General features: G+C 38.3%; 1 protein-coding gene across 4 annotated transcripts in view; it reads right to left on the bottom strand.

The window, feature by feature from the left end:
• Positions 1–16,905, bottom strand: part of CADM2 (cell adhesion molecule 2) — a 569,139-nt gene that overhangs the window by 523,232 nt on the left and 29,002 nt on the right. The window contains exon 1 of one of the 4 annotated variants that reach the window (XM_064410954.1): positions 10,569–10,765. The exons of the other annotated variants lie outside the window; for them this stretch is intronic. The gene's annotated coding sequence lies outside the window, so the exon portion shown is untranslated. Of the gene's footprint in view, positions 1–10,568; positions 10,766–16,905 lie in introns of those variants that run through there. 4 annotated transcript variants of the gene reach the window in all.

Raw genomic sequence — 16,905 nt, 5'->3', positions numbered from 1 at the left:
GGGAAACTCTGCTTTCACTGTTCTAGTCAGGAGGAGTAAACAAAGAAAAGCAAATATATAGATGCTTGAGAGGTTTACCTGCCACAAATCACAGAGTATTCCCAGTTGGAAAAGATCCACAAGGATCATGAAGTCCAACTGTTAAGTCAATGGCCTATACAAGGATCAAACCCCCAACTCTGGCATTTTTAGCACCATGCTCAAACCAAATGAACCCTTTAAGTTCAGAGTGTTCCACTTCCACATAACATGCCAAAATTTCACTAAGTCCATAAAAGAGCCTGTAACTTCATCAATAACCACTAAAAACATCTGAAAAGCATCTAGACTTGATCTGCAAATACATCATTAAAACAAAATGTACTGATAATATTAGATCTAGGCAGTTGACACAGGGTTTATTTTGTTATGGACTAGGGGAGAAGTGTCCTGTTGTGACAATTTCACTGATGCTTTTGGAGCTGAGAGGAGGATGTCCCCTGAGCAATGTCCCTCTCATGTTAATGCTAGAGCAAAACTTGAAGTACATTAACCACTAGGAAAGTACAACCAACATGATTTCTGATCATAACTATCATGACAAAGAATGAAGACAGTGACATCACAGGCTTTCATTCAGTATAAAAATCAACTATTTCCTTTGTTTCCCTTTCATGGTGCTGCAGCTACCAAGCCTACTACTTAAGAACAAATAAATAGTATTTTGCCTCTCCATAATCTTGAATATTCAGAATGGTTTCAGAGGAAGCAGTGGATGGATGTAACTAACAGCATTTTAGCAGGGTTTCTTCATAATTTCAGCAAACTCCTCTTCCATTGACTTTAGTGGTTTTTTGACTGAGTTATGGCCAAAAGAGGAAATGGAGAAAAGGGATTTCAGACTGCAAAAAGCTATCACTCTCCCTAGGTTGTAACAAGTGTAACTTTGAAATACAGAGAAGAGTTGAATTTCAACTTTTCAGGGGGAAACACTCAATTACCCCTTGCTTCACCATGCCTCATCCAGTAACAATTTTAGTTTTGATGATATAAGCAAGCTCATCCCCAGCTCTCCCCCTATTCTTCATAATGCAGAGGGGCTACAGAACATACAATATTATCTGAAGCAATATTATTTGAAGCAATTATTATTCAGCATACCAGAAAAGCCTCCCTTTCACTGGATATGGTACAAGTTAATCTCTAAGGGAAGACACTGAGGGTGCAGACAATCTGGTTATTTCAGAATTCCTTCCATCTATGCATAGCCAGTGCATGCATCAACTTATCAAGCCAAAACCAGTATGCTACACATATTTCAGAAAATCATCTTAATGAGAATGAAAAACCACAAGTTAGAATCTCAAGTAATTTCTTCTTTTACAGTTTGATCCTAACTATCTATTGAGTTCAGTTGTCTTTTCTATTCATTAATGTAACAGAAGTAGAACAAGTACTCACAAATATTTTCAGTGAAATAAAAGCATCTGACTATGATAAAGTGGATTTAGATTAATCTTTCTATCCCCTTACAGCTTCTCTTTCCTTCACTATGTGGTAACCTACTAAGAAGCAGGTTACTAGAAACCAGGAAAAACATATAAGGACTGATGCACATGAGTAGTGAAATCCATTGATTCCTTTCACATGCTTATTAGCATTCCAGACAAAGCACAGGAATCCTCAGTATGACCTGTTGTGTTTTTATAATCCTCTAAAAGAAAGCGGTCAGCATTTCAATCCTTTCCAAAAGCTATTTATAATGAAATATGCCAAATATCTTAATAAACTTTCCAGCTCTGTATAAAAAATTCTTCTCAACAGTGCATACAGTAAGCACATCAAAGACAACAGTTAGGGGTGCAAAGGATTTTTTGTTTCTTTTCTTCTCAAGGCAGTATTTTTTCCCTATTTATGCATTTTTCCTGTCTGCAAATTAAGTCTATGATCTGAAAGCTAAAGAATCAAAAGGCTCAGATTTTCATATCAGGCATTCTTACAAACATCTGCTTAGAAAAAAAGGTTTTATTTGTTTGACATCAATCAAGTATCCAAAAGAAAAACAGCAACATTTGCTTTGCAAGGTGAACCACGTACAGAGCTCTGAGTTTTAGAGAGCCAGAAAGTTAAGTTGAAAATTAATAAAATTTGCCTTAAAACCTTTGGAACATTCCATCTGTGTAGAAACAGAGCACAGCACAGGTACTGCAGTGGCATAACAGTGGGATCAGAGTCAGATTAAGAATCTTGGCAGCTGCCAAGAGAAATAAAATGTCTCTTTCAACACAATAAACCAGCACATGAATATATTTCCTTAAAACCAGGATATTTTAAATTAATGTGTTCAGTCACATATCTGTGGAAAAACAAAATAAAATTATGGCAAAAAAAATTGCAAACCATAGGAGATTTGGCTATTTTTGAAAGCTATTTCCTTTTCAAAAGGGAAACTGATCAAAGAAAAAAATGGATATTTGTTGTGATATCTATGTGATGATGAAGGTGATGCTCTTTAGCAACTGGATTTAGACAACTAACTCATTTCATGTAGGCCATTAGACAGATGGCCACAACTTTCAATCGTGTCCAGCCTCATGGCAGTTCAAACTCATGACCAAGAGGTAAAAAGCTTTGTATGCCATTAATAATCTCCAGGCCATCTGTTCTCTGTAAATGGAGACACTCTAGGACAATTCTCAACATATTTTTTATTGCAATATTTATTTCAAACCTCTCCAGAAGCTTACTATTTACCACATCAAGTTGTCTCCATTTGCCAAATATTAATTTATCTCATTGGAATCAGCTATGAAAACACGGGTTGCTTCTATTGAACAAACTTTAACTGGCATGGCACCCTAGAACTGAATGGCCTTTTACAATGCCTTAGTTGAAAAAGGATGTATTGTTCAAGAGCTTCTTCAAAATTTTAAATAAAACATCAGTTACATTTTGCTGATCTCACAGATATGCTACATTTGAACACACCAATTATGAAAATGCTTTAATAGGAAAGCAATTGAAATTAAACCCTTGTGCTAAATACCCTCAAGAGCACATATGGATTGTAACTTCCTGATGAGGTGACCTTGGCCAGCTGCCAGGCAGCCACCCAGCTGCTCTCATTCCCCCTTCTCACCAGTGGAGAAAATAAGATGGAAAAGCCCATGGGTTGAGAGAAAGTCAGAGAGATCATTTAGAAATTAACATCACAAAAAATAGACTGTTCCTGGGGAAAATTAATTTATTACCAAATAAACTAGAGTTACACAGTGAGAAAAAAAGACCAAAACTAAACACCTTCCCCTCCTCATTGCTCACCTCTGTTGCCTCATTCCTGGCTCCTCTCTCTCCACCCTCCCCGAGTACCTTGGACAGCATTTTAAGGTCAGTCCCCAGCTCCTCTTTCCTCCTCCTTCCTCCTCACACTTTTCCCTTGCTCCAGCATGGGACCCTCCCAATGGCTGCAGGGATAAAAATATTCCTCTGGGAGCATCCATGGATGCAGTGGGGGGATTTGCTCTGCTATGGTCCTGTTCACAGGCTGCCTTTGAATATTTTCTCCCCACCACAGTGTCACTGGGATCTGCAGAGGAATCCCTGCTCCTGCATCTCCTGCTCTCCCTGTCCCTGTGTTTGGGGCTCTCAAAGCTGTTCCTCACCTTTTTCCCTTCACCACCAGGCAGTGCTGCCCTCCCTTGATCCAGCTGTCTCCAAGGCATGACCACGGTGGCTGTGAGCTCAGCTGTGCCCCAGGTGGAGGGGTCAGCTGGGCCAGCACAGGGCAGTCCTGGCCACCCACCAGGTGCCCTTGACATGTCACAAGTTTTCATTATTATCTTTTTAACAGTTAGTAAGTATTCTTTCTGTATTCTTTAATAGTATATAGTATTATAATAAATTAGCCTTCTGAGAACATGGAGTCAGATTTGTCATTCCTCCCTGCCATGAGGGTCCCTGCAAATAAAATATTCATCCTCTATGGTACAGCTTCAAGCATTCCTGTCTCGAGTTCCAAGGCAACAACTGTCTTCTAATAAGCAATGTGCACCAGATACTCTGACAGGAGACACATGTCCTGCCCAGAGGCTGTGACAATACTTTCAACAAAACTAGTTTTCAATGGTTCTTTTGCATAATTTGCCAACCCCCATTCTGGTTTATATTTCAAGGCTTTACCCCATTATTACAGTCACAGCAGTTTTTCCTTGTTCTCATCCTTACAGAACTCTGGTAGAAACTCCCAGAAACCACCAAATACCCTTAGAAAAACAACACACCATCTTTCCTGATGTACACTGAGACCTAGCAACACTACCCATACAAACGACTTCAGTTTTATCAAGCTATCCCCTTTTGGAAAACATCTGGCCAGAGCTAAGCAATAGCTGCCTGTGTTGGGTACGAAAACCATGGCAAGGTTTTGGTAGCCAGGGGTGCTACAGGAGTGGCTGCTGTGAGGAGCTGCAAGAAGCTTCTTTCCCCCATATGTGACAGAGCCAATGCCAGGCTCTGCTGAGTCCAAGGTGAACAGAGCAGGGTCAAGGCTGAGCCAGTCAGGAACAGCAGCAACTCTGAGGCAACAGATTTGAGAAGGTGGAGGAAAACCTGCACAATACAACCAGCAGTGGGAGAGAGGAGTGAGAGCGAGGAGCAGCTCTGCAGTCAGCAAGGGAAGGAGGGGCAGGAGGGGCTCCAAGGTGCCAGAGGTGAGATTCCCCTGCAGCCCCTGGGGAGACCAAGGTGAAGCAGTTGTGCCCCTGCAGCCCAGGGAGGGCACAAGGATGCAGAGATCCATCCACAGCCCAGGAAGGATCCCAAACCAGAGCAGGTAGATGCCTGCTAGAACAAAAAAAAATGGGTATAAGCTGAAATAAAGGAGGTCCAAACTGGCTACATTGAGAACCTCTGTCCTCGGAGGCTTTCAAGCTCCTACTGGATCAAGAGCAGAGTAACCTGGTCAGACCTTACAGCTGATGCTGCTTTGAAAGCAGGAAGATGAGTTAGAAATCTCCAAGGGAACCACCCAAGTGGAAGTATACTATCCTGTGCTAGCATATTAGAAGCTGTGGGTATAAAATACTTTCTCAATCGAATGTCATCTATCCATTAACTTACAATACCTGAGGAGCACAACATTTTTAGTATGATTAAATACAGTAATTTCTTATTTACAACTATTAAATAAACTGAAATTGCTGACTAACTGAAGGGAGTGACATCCTCTCTTTGCTAGTCTCATTAAAGTAATAAAAATTAACAAGAAACATTCACTTGTCTCTTTTTTTGTATTTCCCAATTTTAAGTGTGTTGGGTTTTTGCTTTTTTTTTGTTTTTTTGGTTTTTCTTTTTTTATCAAAGTATTTGCAAATAACTATGACCAGGCCAATTTAAACTTCAGAATTCCCAAATTTAAAAATCAATTAAACTGGGTTTTTTTTGTAATTAAACAGATTACAGTAGAAACATCTGCTTCAACTGGATGTCTTCCAGAGTATTTACAATTCAAATGCAACTGCATTGTTTAAATAAAGAAGTAGAAATAATAAAACAAACTAATAAAAAACACCAACCAGTAATCAGAGGCGAACATGCCCCAAGTCTTACTCATGCCTGAGCAAATGAAAACCTAATTTAACTGCAAGTATTAGGTGTTGAAATACACCTTCAGCCAATGTTTGAAATTCAAAGCTACCAGCCTCCCTTACCAAAGGAAAATTTAAGTATTTCTTAATAAATCTTCAAAGGCAGAAAGAAATAAAATTATAAGGTGAAATGTAAGGCATTCCCACATTTCAAAAGTGTTGACTTGGCAGGTCAAATGAGCTCTTCTGTCTCCATTACTTTGTAACTCCACACCAACTTAGACACTGTAAGGAGCTGAAAGAAGGAATTTGATCTCTCCCTGTAATTCCATTTTGTTCATTCCTGCTGCTGTGCCACCTACAGTCTCACTGCTGGCTTCTGGACTGTGGAAGGGATCCAGGCACAAAATAACCTAGCAGAATGATTAGCTTTAATCTGCAAGTTCTCAGAACCCGTGCCATCACAGAAACACTTTTTCTGGCCTTGCCGTTGGACCACCAACCAAAATGTTTCTTAAAAAAAACAAACCACTGTACTTGGAAAAAACCTTGTGTCTGTGAAGGTAGTGAAAAAAAAGGCAGCTTTATAGATAACACTTTTGCAAGTTTTCATGTTCCATTTTAACTCTGTATTTATTTGGATGGCATTTGCTCTTCTAATTAATGCAAGACAACAAGAAACAGAGTTTTCCACATTTAAAACTTGAAGCATATATACAAAGTAATAAATTTTCAGAATTTGATGCTCAGAAAATTCAGCCATCCTGTTTGTACACACAGATCTAAACCAAGCATCTTTAAATCAAAGAAACCAGGGAAACAACCAGCAAAGATAGGTTTAAAGACTTCCAAACAGCTATTCAAGAGAAGGGGAAGAACTGTTCAATTTAAACAAATGATCTTCAAAGACAGTATTTTATGCCACAACAGTGACAGCCAAGAAACAATGGATAATAAACATGAAATCACTTCATAATATAATTTGTCTTTGAAGCAAAGGCTGCCAGATTCTAGCCTTTTATATTTAAAGCCCTGAGCCATGCACCAAATCCAAATACGCATCTGAATGAGCCTCCAAGAAACATAAATGTCAAAATTGCATAGCTACAGTATTAGCACATTTTACAGTCTGAGATACATAGGAGCTGTGGCTCTCACTGCTGAAACAAAGCCTGAGTAGTACAAGGTTTTGCTGCACATCTAATGAAGTGTTCATCCATTAAAGAGGGAAGTTTAATAAACTCAGAGAAGCAAAAAAAACCCCATATTAAATAGTTCACACATAAAGTTATGTAAACAAATACAGCATCACTGAGTACTGTAAATACTTCACTCATCAGCTGAAATAAGAACTAAACCCTAAAGAGCTTGTAGAGAGAGATAATTTTGCAATATAATTCAGTATTTTCAAAATCCCTAGCTCTACTGAATAAAAATAGTGAGCTTACTTGAGAAGGGTTTTCTCTACAGCTGTAAGGAGGTGGGGAAAAATGTAGGTAATAGTAAAAAGGAGGTGATGTCAGAATAAATTAAGGGAGTTCTTCACATCTTAGTGCAGGAAGTCACATTTTCTACTCAATTTCTCTACATCTTCCACTGGCCTTTTGTCAGAATGTCAGACCCTAGTCTGGTGAACGACTGGGAGCAACACCAGTTGAACTTCAGTTCCTGCTGGCAACTGAATCCTTAATAATTGGCACAGATTAATTCTGAGCACCACCGGTTGCAATGCAAAGAGAAGCTCTGACAACTACATGTGGAAGGAAAACAAATGAAAAGTACCCTGCTATTCTAAGTAATCCATTTTAAGTAATCCCACTTGAAGTTTGACAGAGCCATAGTTAGAAAGCAATGTGAATTGCAATAGGTGTCTAAGCACTCAAAAGCAGAGCTGTTCATGTGACAGTAGCTCCTACAAGTAGAAACCGACCTCACTTAAAGTTGCAGTGTTTTTTAATGTATTTCTTTAATTTCATATTTCCTTTAATACATGTATTTTCACTTCATATTTTTTCTCAGATCAATTTACTCCTTGATTTCAGACAAACATATGACAGAACTTTTTAAACAGTGAACTTTTTTGTAGTCCATTGTTGTGGCAGTTGTGCCGCATGTCTACAAAATTTGCTCTTTTCAAAAATAACAACAACAAGCCTAAAACACAAAACTTCCCTCAAAAATACCATTACAGTAACCTGGACTGATTCATTACTTTTAAGAGCAACATAAGTAGATTGTTCACTTCACTTAAGCTGTTTTTAGCCTGCAACTACAGCAACTTCAGCCTGCACATTCAGTTAGGACTACTCTGCAATATTCACAGCAAAAAATTTCCCAGAGAGAAACTTCTTTGCTGCTGCCTGTGAAGCCTCCCTCTGCAGGGAGCTGCTGCAAACACAACCCAACAGGCACTGCTCACATTCAGCTGGAGCAGCTGTGAAACCCTGCTTGCACAGACAGCAGCAGCACAGGCAGCCAGGGGAGAAGCTTGGTACCAAGATGAAACAGCAGATTGTTCCCAAATTGAAACATAGTTAACTCTCAGAGAACTCAGGCAAAAGTTTTGCCAAGCTAAAAACTAATAGATAGAGGGAAATGGTAAAAAGGAACATCATCTTTCAATTATCTTCTACTGCCTCTAATTCTGCATTTATGCATTTATTCAATTACAGAGATATATGCACATCCAAGCTGCTCACCTGTGTGTTTTAAACAGCAGCAATTTTTTTTTTTTTGCAGCTGTACATCATTTCCAGCATTTTGTGAGCATGCACCAATCACGACAGAACTCAAGTGTTTTGGGTTTTTTAATTACTATAAAATATTGAGTCACTATGCCTTGTCACCTTTTACAACACAATTCAAACAGTCCAGCCTAGAATGGATTTTTGTAGGCAGATATGAGCCTACTTCCTCTGACACCATTAGCTCTGCCCACTGAGCAGATGGACAATGTCAGACCAAAAGCAGTAATTCATGCTGAAAGACAGCATACATCAGTTTCAACATCCATTGTTTACAGCTGGTTTTAAGAGCAGGGAAAGTCTAGCTCATCTCTGCCCACAATATACACCATTTAATTAACTACACAACCCAGTATCATATACACAACACAGAAACTTAGTCTATGCAGTGTTGCCTAAAAAAAAATATGTTAAGAGATACTAGTCAAAAACCACTAGTGCTAAGTTTTAAGTAACTGAAAGCTTTTCTGAGCTTTCAGTTTATGTTTATGTGTTTATGAAGAGGAATACAGTCCTCCTTGGCCTGCACTATCAGAAGAGGCCTGGAGGTATCCTGCAGACTGGATCAGCACCTCTGCTCACCTGTTCTCAATAAGGGATAGGGTTGAAGCTTTTGCTCTCACTGTTCAGCTACCAGGACTCCATGGAGAGCACATTCCTGCTTTTCCCACATCAGGTGGGACTCTCAGCGATGCCTAGAACCATTAAAGCTTCACAGGTGCAATGCAAAGATATAAAAACAAAATACACCAAAAATAATTAAAAAAAAAGCCATATAAATATTTAGGTTGGAAAAGAGCTCCAGGATCATCCAGCCTGGCCATTAACCTGACACTGCCAAGTACATCCCTGAGTCATGTCCCTAAGCACAGCATCAACAATTTTCTGCACAATTCCTGGGACAAGGATCCCCCCACTTCCCTGGGCAGTCTGTTCCCATGTCTGACCAACTTTTCAGGGCAAATCTTTCCTAATGTTCAATCTAAACCTGCCCCCCACCCAGTGCAGCTTGAGGCTGTTTCCTCTTGTCCAATAGCTTGTTATCTGAACAACATAGAATATAATTGTCTGTGTGTGTGGGAATATCACAACAACCTTTTGATTTATCTGCAGAAGCTGTAAATACAGAAAACAAAGGAGGAAAAATGAGAGCTAAAAACTAGAAGCCCTTGTTAGTGGTCCTTGAAAATGATACACTTATGATGCACTTTCAGTTAACTGTCTGGAAAAAATAACTTGTAACAATGCTAAGGCAAATCCACAACAGACATGCAAGACTTCCATGAGAAAAACTAAAAGTATGCTAAGCTTCAGTACCCACAGCCTGCAGGTGAGAAACTGGGGGAAAAAACTAATCAAGTCACAGGACACAGAAAACTCTGCCACTGCTGCTTTTTTGCAACATGCACTACATAATTACTTTTTAAGCTTATCTTCCTTGATAATAAAAAAAAAAAGGCAACAACAACAAAAAAAAAAGTAAAAAACAACAAAAAATGAAAAACAACAAAAAAATCCATCTTTAATGGCAGTTTCATTACTTTAAATCTATAAAACTCACCAAACTCACTGTCAGGAAGCAGCAAGAGCTGGGCTACTCCCCAGGCAAGGAGCTGTGGATTGTCAGAACCTAAGACATGCCCCTGACGATCCCAAATAATCTGAGCCCCAGCCAGGTGGCTTTAAAGCCCTGGCAGGGGGGTCAAAGACCCTAGCATGTAGCCAAAGACCCCTGTGACTTTAAATTTGACCCATAAAACAAGTCATCACCTTTGTATGAAGAATTAAAAGTCACAAGAATTTAGATAATATAGTAGTGGTAATCACAAAGTAAAAGAAAAACTTTTAGAACACTATACAGGGGGTTTTGAACCTTGTACAGGGGCCTTCGGAATTCTCTACATAGAAGTCAGAAATTCTAAGACATAGGGATTTGAGCATGCCGTGTCCTTCTTTCTTCTTCCTACCATCCATGTTCAAAATAACATTAGCATTCACAAATTAGTTTAGAATAGAAAGTCACTGTCTAACTTAAGTGATAAGTATTAGTACATTATTGTAAACATAGCATACGTAGTTTTTAGTGTAAAAGATAGCACCAGCCCAAGAGTGCCCTGAGCTGACCTGCTAAACAAACCTCAGCAAACCAAACAGAAAATATTTTCTATAAAATATAATAAACAACCTTAAGAATGTAAACCAAAAACTTCTTGTCTCCTACTTCAACAGCTAAGTTAGAAAAAAAAGATTTGTCACATACCTCAAGATCATCTCAACCAAAAACAACCCAAGTGGACAACCTCAGCGCAAAAGGTGAAAAGTCCTGAAGTGCCTGAACACAGCAAGCGGGGACACGAAGCATTGGTCACAGGTGCCACCAACACACCCCAGGGAGCAGCAGGAAAGAGAATAAACCAAGAACAAGCAGGGAAATCCCCCCAATGCTCAGGACTAAAACTACAGACAAACCCAGGGCAGGATTAGCTACCTGAGCTTAAATGGAACCCCGTGGCTCAGGGCAGAGGGTGAGGCTCCAGTGCCAGCTGATGCTGCTCAGGGCAATCAAGCACTGTCAGCGTCCTTGGGGCCACGACAGATTTTTTTCAGCCTATTCCACTCACCACTAATTAAAGTGAGTTTTGACAAAATTTGTTTATAACAGGGACCTTTCTGTCCAGCAGGGTTTAATTAATACTGAAATAAAATGCCATTTAAACACCACAACAAGCATTAAGCGAATGAACTACAAGGATTAGCACCGAAAGAGTGCTTTACATATTTTTCTTAATCTTTTATCAACAATATTCCTGTTGGGCTAATTGTCAAGGAACAAGAACTTTTTATTAAAAAAAAAAAAAAAATCAGCTGAAAGGAAGCTCAAAAGAGTGCATATTTGCAGACAGTATAGAGGCAAACAAACCCTTATATCTCCATGAATTTGATGTATTTTTGAGTAGATTAATAGAAACTGTTATTAAAATTGAGGTAGAAGGTTTAATTTAATTTAAAGCCAGACATTCCTGGATTTTGTAAAGGGTACTGATACTTTAGAAAGCTACTGGGGTCTTGCCAAGGTGTTAAAAAACCATGGACAGGGGTGTATTTGTACAAAGTGCTTTCAAAAATGCCCCTTCCCCAGGTGCTTAAAGGAACAAAGCTACCACCAGGTGTAAAATCCAGCAGGAGGAAATATCTGGCTAAGGAGAAGTGCAGTCACAGTTCACAGGAAGAAGTCACTGATCGAGCTCTGCAAGGATGGATACTGAAATCGGAGATATTCAATTAAGTGCTCTAAGATAGTAAATAGATGATCTCAAAGAAGAGATGAATAGGAAAGCAATCAAGTTTGCTGATTAAAGTCAGCTATTGAAGATAAGATGACTGAACATGAACCAAACACCTAATTAAAGAGGAAATACCACGTGTAACACAGGTACTATCACAATTTATTGGGGATTAGGATAATATTCCAGAGAAGTTCCACCAAAGATGTTCACCTTGCTTTTGCTTTCTTTTGCCATCTTTTTTTTTTACTCCTCTTGTGGGCACAACCAGTCTTACATTCTATATGGAAAAGCCACCAACAGATTCTGATTAGGAATTCACATCAGCTGGAGCAGCACAAATTCCCAAGTGACTAACCATTAAACTCAGCTAGAAATATGCATCCTGTTTTAAGGAAAAAAAGTTTTTAAAGGTGAAAAAAAGTGTCTTACTTTGGGCAAGGCAGGCACCTAATTGCAGTGAGACTGCTTTTGCAACGCTTAGAGAATTTCAAATTGCTTGTATCATTTGGCTACTTATCCAATTCATTTAGACTCAGTTTAAACTGTATATATTAGTAGAGGCCACATTAGAAAAATGGAGACAGCTGTTTCAGTTAGTATATTTACAAAACTGCTTCTGCTGTACTATTTTGTGACCAGTTTTGTGCTGGGAAGATTTCTGCTTCTGTAGTGCTTGAGCTGTCTGATGTCTTGACAATATCTTCTGGTCTGTGAAAAGTCAGCACATCATAAACTTTCCTGTCCAAAGCACCTTTTTGTCCTCCATTGGTCACTAATATTGGATAACTGCATCACACATTTCATCTTAAGCCTGCAGGAACAGCCTGAGGCTGCTAAATTAGGATTGAAACTACTTTTTAAGAATCATATTTAGCCAGGATCAAATTAATGTCTTTATCAGTGCCAGGAACTGACAATGGATCCTCAAGGCAGTCTAAACCATATAAAAATGTTTAAAAACCCAGCAAAGATACACCCACAAATGCTGAAGTTGGTAGGGAACCACCCATCTAGCACAGTGTATTGCTTGTTGTGCACTACATCACAGCTTGCACAATAAAATCACATTTAAAATTACCTTGCTATCTATAAAGTGGAAATTACAGTTATTAAAAAATATATATATATTAAAAAATCTTTAAATGGTTCCATGGTTTATTAAGGGAACTGTAGGTCCAGGCTCCTGATCGCTACATTAGGTAAAACAGCAAGGAACACAAAGAGAGCAGAATTAGTAAAATGTGTGGATAAATGTGATTTATATTGGAAGAGTCAATATGGGTTTTTGAAGAAAAGCCTGGAAAAATAATGCAGTTTTGTGAGGAACAACAGCACAAGGTTAATGATGTTCCATCTAAGGAATTTACAAAGATTTTCAAAGGCTTTTAAACAAAGCCAAAATCATTCATTATGGGGTTTGGGTTTGTTGTGTTTTAAAAGGAAATCAGGCAACCACCTGAGATAACAAGAAAGGCATAAGCCACAAATTGTAAATCCTTACAATTCATTTCAAAGCATGTTTAAAAAGGTCAATCAGGAGCAGTCAACATGGATTTACAAAAAGCAAATCATGCTCGACCAACCTAATTTCCCCCTGTGACAAAGTGACTGTCTATGCAGATAAGGGAAGCACAGTGAATGCAATGTACATTGACTTTTGGAAAGCTTTTGAACGTCTGACACAGCATTCAGATTTAAAAGCTGAGGAAGCCTTCCAGTTGACAAGTAAAAACTGAGTTAAGTGATTCAAGAGATTCATCTGGCATCATAAATAATATACACAGGCATGGAGTATTCTGTCCTATTTGAACAAAGTATTTATTACATTAGTTATAACATAAAAAGCATTCTGAACTTTATACATGTATTAGAAAGAAGCAGGGATTCTCAATAGAAAAAAAGTGTATACATGGCAGAAAGAAAAGCAAATAACTAGATATTAACCTGAGCATTAGAAGGCAGCACCAGAAGAGCAATCTAATTCAGGAATCAGATTAATAGTCATTATTATCTCTCTCTCTCTCTCCTGTCTAAAATCCTTCTTTTCACTTATTATCTGGATCTGCATGAAATGGAGGTGATTGGGTGGACCCAGACTGGTGGGTTTGTTTGTTTGTTTGACGTGTTTCCCAATTCTCTGGAGTTCAACAAGACCATGGTTGGTTGGCTCCATCTGACACTTCACAAGAATCAAGGAAGCATCGGGAAGAATGGCTAGAGAGACTACATCAAATAGCAGGCAACCTGATTACCAATCTTTAATAAAGGTTAAAAACAATACAACAGGAGAGCACACTTATCAAAACAAAGTGTTTTGACAGAACTGAAATGTGTTTTCTTTTGAGAATTTGTCTCTCGGGTATTTTCCGTTTTCATCTGGAATGGACAAAACAAAAACAACACTTTCCCATAGGACAAAATAAAACATAAGCTTGGCTATGTCTCTCATCAGATTTTTCAGCAATGAAGAAAAAATAAAGCCCCGATGTCCTCCATCTCCTACTTCTGCACTATCAAAACAAAGTTAGACAGGGATAAAGTGATATTCCCAGAAGAGAAAATATCTGCACCACTTGCCCCTCAGTCCTGCTGAAGCTCCATTTCAAGCACTTTCATTGATCCCAGTTGTCTGGACAAACTGGTGTACTGGTGTCTGATAGCCAATTCCCTGGGCCATCCTTCTCACAGCAGTTTTGTTTTGCTTTCATGTAAGTTAATTGTTTACACACAATATTGGCCTTTTCTGGTACTAAGCACAGTTCCTACTTTCATGGCTAAATAGAGTTATTCTAGGCTGTGCCAAGCAGTTACAGCATGCTATTCAGTAAAATTAGAACAAACAGGAAAATTTGTCATCACATAAAATGCAGCACTAATTCATTTTTCATGACTGAAAAAATGTAATTATAGAGCATTTCTAATATAAAAGACTTTATTGCATAAACCTAACACACAATTTGCAAGTTCTAACTAATTAAAAAATATTTAGGAAGTGAATGGTTTTAGAATGTTGTATGAATTAAGGATATGAGAAGAGTGATAGAATTTTCATTCATACTTATTTTTAATCAGCCAACTGGGATACCAAGATATTGTTTATGAGGGTTCTGAATACATCTAGATCAAATGGAGTTACAAACTATATATAATTCTAATAAAGCTACATCAGTAATTTAGTGCAAGTCACCAATATGAACACCTAAAAAATACTCGAGTCAGTTAAATTATTTCAGTTGGAACATACTGACAAATATAATTGCTGAAAACATAAGAAAGAGAACAATAATGAAAATAACCTTGAAATAAGCCCTCTGAGTTTAGTTCAGAAGTCCACTGACTGCTTCCTTTAAATGCCATGGCTAGAAAAAGGGGGGTTTTTGTAATGAGGAGCCTCATAAGGAAAAGAAGAATAATTCCAAAGACAGGATTTTTTTCCTGTCAATGAAAAATCATAAAAGCTCTTCTTTCTCTCTCATTTAGGCAATTTCAGCTCAATGTCCTTCCATTGTGCACAAATCATGGTGGACAGCTAAGCTGTGGAGAATGAAGGTATTGAACCATGAAAAATTTCACAGAAATCTCACTTAAAACTGGTTTGTAATTTTTAGGCTGTGAGCACCTATTAAAAAATACTTCTACAAGCAAATTTATATTCCAGTGAGTTAACCATGCTGCAACATAAGCCTGGAACATTCACTTTGGTGGTCAGAAGGAAAGACCTATACCCTTACAGCAGGCTCTATGGAAAATTAATTTGTTTTTCCCAATACATCCCAGCTTTAGACTGAATTTTAAAATGCCATTCAGAACTGCTATTACCATAACTCCTGATTTCTCTTGTTGCTTCTCTGTTTGTACAAATATTACCTGGGGTTTGCATTGAACTGAGCCAATTCTTTTCTCCAGCAGTGATGAGTAATCACAGCACTTCATTTGGCAGGTATTAGCTTTTTCAGGAAAAAAAATGGGAAAAATGTATGATTTTGAGAAGTCTATGAAGACATTATGAAGAACTTCTCAAGTTCAAACAAAATAAAATAGTTAAAAACTTAAATCTTGCAAAAGCTATCTTTTATAGAGTCAGGTAACTATAGTACTTCAGAGTAATGTTACTCAGCATTTACACTGCAATTATTTAAGTAACTTATTATCCAAGACAATAGGAAGGGTCCAATTTGCATAGAGCATTCAGAGAAAAGAGCAATTTAAGAGCAGAGAATGCAATTTAGAGTAAAATATACAAGCTGGATGACAGCAAACACTTCATTCCACAGGTCTCGGAGGTTTAAGCATCTATCTTGAGAATCTAACATTGTCAAATAAGCAGGTCTAGAATTTGCCATCACTAGAAATGGAATTGCAAAAATGAGGAACCTTTTTTATTTCAAATACCCATCACAAAAAGCCAAAGGGAACAGGGTTTTGCTGATCCACTACCATTAAAGTGGGATGTACGGAATCCCAGAAGTGCAGTGGTTTAAATAATCAAAAAATGGTAAAGAAGAGAGTCACTACTCAGACAGAAGAGTTTGAATCCATCCCGTCTCACCAAGGGAATATTAAGCTCTTTTAGCAAGTGAAGTAAGTTATTTTACTTCACACTCTTATCAGAATTGTAACATTGAGTAGCTAACACTTTATAACCTGCTGTTCTAGAGAGGGAACTCATGGAGCAGCATTCTCCAAGCCCTCTGGTTAAAGCACTTATCTGAGACAGGTGACACCTGCCAGGAGCCCCTGATGGCTGAGGGGGGAGTCTGCTCTCTGATTTGGCATGAAAGAGATGATGAGATATGAAAGTGGTGGTCCTTTCTCTTGTACAATAGGAGATGTCTCAGAAGCTCATTTAGTGCACTCTGATTTCCCTTCCTATCTAGACTCCTGGACAAGTAACTACAGATCATCCCTCAGATATTTCCTTCCTACACCAGTGTTGTTCTACCAGCCTGGGCTTGAGTTTCCTGCCCAGAAAGAGATGGCAGCAGACTAAACCAAAAAAGTATACTTATAATTTCCTGATGACTTTCATCTGGCAGGAAAGACACTTCGGGAACCCAGACAGACAATTTCTATAATATTATGTAGTGAAACATCAAAAGATGATGGCTGTAATCCTCCTTTATATTAACTTTTTGGAAGAGTAGCAGTAAATAGGGTTTAAAATGGTGACTTAGCACTCAGACACATTACCAAAAAAAAAAAAAAAAAAAAAGGCTGATTATGATAGCAAACTCTCAGTCTCAAATCCAAAATGCAAGTTGTAACACAAAAGATATAGCAAGAAAAAAAAAATGCAAATTTCTTGCAAAT

This window comes from Passer domesticus, chromosome 2, assembly GCF_036417665.1.
Source record: "Passer domesticus isolate bPasDom1 chromosome 2, bPasDom1.hap1, whole genome shotgun sequence".
In the NCBI taxonomy this organism is placed as follows: domain Eukaryota; kingdom Metazoa; phylum Chordata; class Aves; order Passeriformes; family Passeridae; genus Passer; species Passer domesticus.
This window is presented reverse-complemented; position numbering and strand designations above follow the sequence as displayed.